This window comes from Lactuca sativa, chromosome 2 (genome assembly GCF_002870075.4).
Source record: "Lactuca sativa cultivar Salinas chromosome 2, Lsat_Salinas_v11, whole genome shotgun sequence".
In the NCBI taxonomy this organism is placed as follows: domain Eukaryota; kingdom Viridiplantae; phylum Streptophyta; class Magnoliopsida; order Asterales; family Asteraceae; genus Lactuca; species Lactuca sativa.
In genome coordinates this window covers 26211149-26217908 of record NC_056624.2, presented here as the reverse complement: position 1 = coordinate 26217908, position 6760 = coordinate 26211149, and the positions used below count along the sequence as shown (strand labels likewise).

Genomic DNA, 6760 nt, shown 5'->3' with positions numbered 1-6760 from the left:
TTATGTATTGAAGCAACGAATCTTGATGACAATTGTTATATATAACTTACTTCCAAGATAAGAACAAACTTTACTTTCTAATCAAACTTTATTAGATACATAGAGTTTCAAAGTCATAGATTTTGTGATTTAAGTGAACATATGTTTAACAATGGAGAAAAAACACAAGGACACATGGTCCCAAACTAATCCTAAAACACTTAAAAGGTCCATTGACAAGGCACTAAGAGATTCGACGTCACCGAAAATAAAATGACATTTTAGTATTATAAAAGAAGTGTCATTAAAACCAAAAAAAAGGAAATCCAACTAAAGGACCCATTGGCAATCAGTGTCACAAAAAATTGTAACTAAAAGCCTTAACGACACTTTTTGGTTTTGTCGTTGCAACCATTTCGATTTTTTATTTACATTTTTTTGTTGTGTCAACTACAACGCTTATGTGTTTTAGTTTATTGACACTCTTTTTATGTCACTATTTACTTGTTAAAATAAATTTTTATGCTTTTAACAACATACTTTTTTACTATATAAAGTTTATATTAGAAAGCTAGGTTTGAATTTTTTAATTTAGAGGAAATGGAAAATAATAAAAACTAGGTGGGGAACCCCCGTGTTGCGGGGGTCGGATGCGGCAATTTTTTCCGTTGTGTGTTCTTTGTAAATGTTATTTGATCAACTATAATTTTTTTGTTGTCGGTCGTCGGATAAATTATTTTTCTAAATATATACTTCATGAGTTTATCGTTTGGTTGATGGGATGTAATTGGACAGCCGGCCACCTTTTGCAATAGTGAACCTGCGTCCCTTTATGCAGAAATGGTCCCTTATTATGTTTAGTTGTTGTTTTGGATTTGTTTTTGTACCTGGATTGTATTTGTTTAACTACTTTGAAAATAAAGAGTGTAATTAAATACATAAATAAATAAATAAATAAATAAATAAATAAGAATATTTTGTGTTATAGCTCTTTTCATTCTAACAGAATCCATTATTTATGTTATTAATGTATAGTTTGTTGGGAATTTTGTGTGATAGGTGTAGTGATGACAACATCATAAAAATCAACAGAACGGTATAAATCAATTTACAAAACATAAATACATGAAGGATTGATGGAAAATCAAATAATCAATGCACCATTCGACTTTGTTATCAAACTTTATGGTCTTTAGAAATAGCTTCTTGACTGAAAATCAAATACCATAAACGCAGAAGTAAATGGTTATAAGCAACGATAATTATATTTATATCTAATATTGTATATACTTAATCCATTAAATTTTAAATACCATAAACTAAAAGGAGAAAAGTGTTCTCCCGTCCATTAACATAGTATCTTGGTCCTACACTATTTCCACATGTGTTTTGTTAAAACATTTGCATCTAACTTCAAACTCCTTTTTTATGCCCTACAAAAAGTTGTGAAAGTGATGCCTTTTTGCCAAGAAAAAACCTTCTTCTTAATTATGTTGAACTTAATCCATTACACCATAAGCATATAAAACTCATATAACTTGTAAAATGATGACATATTTACTATTATATCCATTGTTTGTTATGTAAACTAACCCGTTTACCCTCTTTGACCATTATTGGTTAGGAAGATGTGTCCATACTTTCATAAAAAATCACATTGGACTACTATTAAAATTCTCATGTAAATAATAAAAATTCAAAACAGGTACAATCTATATAGAAAATAAGAAGATGTGAGTCGAAAGAAATTAGGAAATGAAGTCTTACTATTGTTGTCTCCAAAGGTTTAACCTAAGCAGTAAAAATTGACACCAAATCTAGTATATAGTCTACAAAGATAAATGTTAGATATACTGATACAACATTCTAAATAAACAATAAAAGCTATTTTATTTTGTAATAGAAATATTGTGAGAAATAAGAGGGAAGAAAAAAAAAAGCATTTTTAACTGAAAATGAGCTGCTAGAAAGAGGCATCCTGCCTGTGGTTAAATGACAGAAGCACTAAACATCTTACCTCAACCAACTGACTAAGCGTGATCCTTCCTGCCCCATATGTAGCAGCTTTGTCTCTCTTTCAATTTTCTACTCCATGTACCCTGTTCCTTACAAAATGAACATTAAAGTTGGCTGGTAAATATAACTAAATGTTGAAACAATCATACCCAGAAGAAGGACTAAAAATCATAAAGCACGTCATCCTTCCAGCCCCATCTGCATCGGCTTTGTTTCTCATCACATTGTTCGGGTCATATGACCTTTTTTCAACATTGAATTTCATCAAATCATCAATAAACAACTACATAAATACTTACACAAGAACAAAATCGATGATTGTTCTTGAGCCTAATTGTTACTGAAAAAAAAGAGAATAGGATATCAGAATGACTTGAAACTGAAACATTTGTTAACTTTTGTAAGAAGATTAAGCCATAATCCAGCAAAAGAAAAAAGCCCTAACCTTCAGCTTTGATTTGGGGTTGACAATCGGTCTCAGAATCTAGCAGGAAGCGAGAATCGAAGAGAAAGCATTGAATCACCATATCCTTCGTTAAGTTTGAATCACCCCCGGAGCACTAGAGCCACCCGACCCGCCGCCTTGCTTACCTACAATTTACAGAAAACAATAAAGAAGACATGGATAAATGAAGAGAATAATAGAAAATTGAAAACTAACCTTGATGAAATTGAAGAAATTGAGGTGTGATTTATAGAGATCATATGCCAGCAATCGATTCAGGACAGTATATAAGAAACATAATACGCGAAATCGAGGTTTGTGCGTGTGAAATGAAAGCGATAAGTGTGTTGGTTGTAGTTGTTGTTGCTGCTGCTGCCGCCGACGACCTCCATCTGTCGTCGCCGCTGCTTCTACCATCGCATGTAAAAATCGTCGGCCTCCCCTCGTTGATTTCCCGGTGATTGATCAGGCGAAACCAAGAGACCTAAAACATCAAAATTTTTGTTTTAACACGTTACTAGAACCATAATATCAAAATATCATATAATAAAACCCTAAGTCATGTATCTCAAAACATCATAACATATGTCTCATATCGCAACTGATGTCAAATCATAACAAAATATCAGAGTCTAACTCCCAGGCTAAATTGTGGTGGGTGCCATGTCATCATCCCGAGCCCTTTCCCTTGCTAGCTGAAGTACCTGAAACCAAATCTGAAACTGTAAACACGAAGCTTAGTGAGCTCCCCTAAAATACCACATAACATACAATAACATATAAGCACATACTGGGCCCCACCCACTGCAACGGGCCCCGCCCGACATCGGACCAAAGCCCGAAACTAGCTTGGGCCACGCCCGACATCAGACCGAAGTCTGGTACTAGTTTGGGCCCTAACCACTGCATCGGGCCCTGCCCGGCATCGGATCGAAGTCCGGAACTAGCTTGGGCCCCGCCCACTGCATCGGACCGAAGTCCGGAACTAGCTGAACATAACATGATCATATATCATATAATACATATACTATATCGGGCTCGCCCGACATCAGACCGAAGTCCGGAACATCTAGCACCTAACATATCCTGACATGCATGAATCACGAAGACATCAAGCATACATAACTACTTATCGGGACCCTCCCGGCATCGGACCGCAGCTCGAAACTACTAGTATCTAAACAGGCCGACATTGTAGTCGTAGACCTGTTTCTACTGGAAGGAAACTCACCTCGTAATGCTGGCTGCTGAGATGCTAAATCTGAAACTGTCTGACTGCTGCTCCGGAGCTCCCCGGCTACAAATCCCCAAAACATTAGATTAGGTATCGATAACTTCTCTCAAGGTAAAATGACTATTTTACCCATGGTCAAAGTCAACTTTCATTTGACCGGCCTCGCTGAGTTGGGCCGCCAACTCGCCGAGTCCCTAACACCTTTCCTAATCCTTTACTCGCTTCAACTCGCCGAGTCTAGCAAAGACTCGACGAGTTCTTCTTCGATACAATTATCGAGTCCATCTTCATCTGACTCGCCGAGTTGTATGAACAACTCGTCAAGTCATCCTTCATCCTATGAATGTGTCCAGTCTACGACTCGCCGAGTTGTATGAACAACTCGTCGAGTCTGTTCTTGAGGCAAGAAGATTGCCTTGGACTCGCCGAGTCAGGGCGTAGACTCGTCGAGTCCCTCCATTACTAGATCTGAGCTCTAACTCACCGAGTCCTTTTCCCACTCACTGGTTCTACCCTCAACTCTCAAACGAGGAAAACTCGAGGACTCACGACCCGACTCGTCGAGTCTGAAGAACGACTCGCCGAGTCCCTTGCATGCATAATCCATACAGTCGATTCTAATCAACTCTAGTGCATCCAATTCTTAGATCTAAGCTTCTGGGACTATCTGAACACGTAAAGTTGCTAATTTTACGTGTATCTAAGATGCAATGAAGCAATAACACTCCAACTTTGCTCTTAAGGGGGTTTACTTGACTAAAACAAAGCCATGGCTTCCAAAAGGTGGTCTCCTTGAGCTTCTGGAGCTTAAGAGAGGCTAGATCTGAGATATGACCCGATCATAAAGATTTGGGGGTTCTTGAGCTTAAAATCAACAATTTGGGGACAAACTAGATCTATTAGCACAATAATCAAGATGGAAGCTTCATTACCAGAGGGGATGGCCAAAGAGGAGTGTATTCTGGATCTACTGCTTCTTCCTTGAGTTCTTCTACCTTCTCCTTCTTCTCCTTGCTCCAAAATGCACCAAAAGTTCCTTCACAAGGCAAAGGTCACTCGCACACACTAAAAGGAGGCTAGGGTTTCGGGAATAAGTCTCTGGGGAGTGAAGGAGGCTGGCTTGGGGCTATAATGACGTTTAAATAGGGTTCAAACCCTTGAAATTAGGGTTTCATCCTGACCGGCAGACTCGCCGAGTCCGAGAATATGGACTTGTCGAGTCGCCAACTTATACCGCGTGCAAATCCTGTCTCTACTCGACGAGTCGGGCTACTGACTCGTTGAGTACCTCTTAAGAAATGAAAATTGTTTTATTTAAATCACATACCAGAAATGGGGCGTTACAACTGTCCCCACTTATCTTAGACTTCGTCCTTGAAGTTTGCTGCTGCTGAGTCTATAAATATCTCTGGATAATGCTCCCTCATTTCCTCCTCAGCCTCCCACGTCCATTCTGACCCCTTTCGGTGTTGCCACTGCACCTTCACTAGCTGGACTACCTTGTTCCTCAAGGTCTTCATTTTCGATCCAAGATCGCAACCGGCCTCTCAATATAATTCAAGCTGCTATCAACCTGAATATTCTCTAAGGGTACAACTGCTGACTCGTTCACTAAACATTTCCTCAACTGAGAAACATGGAAAGTGTTGTGGATATGGCTAAGCTCTGCTGGAAGATCCAACCGATAAGCAACCCGACCAACCCGGGCCAAAACCCTAAAAGGACCAATGAACCTGGGGCCCAACTTGCCCCTCTTCCGGAACCTAATAACACCCTTCCAGGGTGATAAATTCAGGAGGACCATATCACCCACCTGAAACTCCAAGTCCGAACGCCTCCTATCGGCATAACTCTTCTGCCGACTCTGCATAGTCTGCAGTCTGGTACGGACTTGCTGAATCAACTATTTGGTCTTGAGCACCACCTCGGTACTCCCGATGACTCACTGAGCGACCTCACCCCAACAAATTAGGGTCCTACACCTCCTCCCGTAGAGCATCTCGAAAGGAGGGTGGTCAATACTAGCGTGGTAACTGTTGTTATACGAAAATTCCGCCAATGGAAGATATATATCCTAACTGCCACCGAAATCTAGGACACATGCCCGAAGCATGTCCTTGAGAGTCTGAATCGTCCTCTCGCTCTGCCCGTCCGTCTGAGGGTGGAAGGCGGTGCTGAAATGAAGACGAGTCCCCATCTCGTCATGAAACCGCTTCCAAAACCTAGAAGTGAACCGGACGTCTCGATCTGATACTACTGATACAGGCACTCCATGCCGTGCGACTACCTCGCACACATAAATATCGGCTAGCTTCTCGGCCGATATACTTTCCTGAATCGGTATGAAATGCGCGCTATTGGTCAGTCGATCCACTATAACCCAAATTGAATCAACTCTCGTGCGGTCTTGGGAAGCTTAGTGATGAAATCCATAGTGATATCCTCCCATTTCCACACGGGAATGTCTAACAGCTGCATCTTGTCGTGGGGTCTCTGATGTTCCGCCTTGACCTTCCTGCAGGTCAGGCACCTCTCCACGTACCAGGCTATGTCCTGCTTCATGTAGGGCCACCAATAATCGGGTCGAAGATCTCTATACATCTTCGTCGCCCCTGGGTGTATGGAGAAACGAGACTTATGAGCCTCGTCCATCAACACCTGTCGTACTCCGCCCCAGTACGGTACCCAAACTCTCCCATGAAGGGTCAACAATCCTCGACTGTCATAGTCAAAGGAAGCTACTCGGCCCACAATCCTTTCACACTTCTGCCTCTCGTCCTTCAGGCCCTCAACATGTGCCTCTCTAATCTGCTCCAACAATGGAGTAATCACTGTCATCCTTAGACAAATATCCCTGATCGGGGCTACTACTGCCTTGCGGCTCAGGGCGTTAGCCACTACGTTGGCCTTGCCCGGATGATAAAAGATCTCGCAGTCATAATCCTTTACCACGTCTAACCATCGACGCTGCCTCATGTTCAGATTCGGTTGATCCATGAGGTACCTCAAACTCTTGTGATTCATGTAGATGGTACAACGAACCCCATAGAGGTAATGTCTCCAAATCTTGAGGGCGAACACCACTA

At 41.1% G+C, this 6760-nt stretch overlaps 1 long non-coding RNA gene across 1 annotated transcript; it reads right to left on the bottom strand.

Moving 5' to 3' along the window:
• Window positions 1–1938: 1938 nt before the first annotated feature.
• Window positions 1939–2993, bottom strand: LOC111888716 (uncharacterized). The gene is made up of 5 exons (XR_006188695.2): window positions 2657–2993; window positions 2441–2586; window positions 2295–2335; window positions 2145–2193; window positions 1939–2078 (listed from the first exon to the last, which is right to left on the bottom strand). It is a non-coding gene; the product is annotated as an uncharacterized LOC111888716 (long non-coding RNA).
• Between the last annotated feature and the right edge of the window lie 3767 nt (window positions 2994–6760).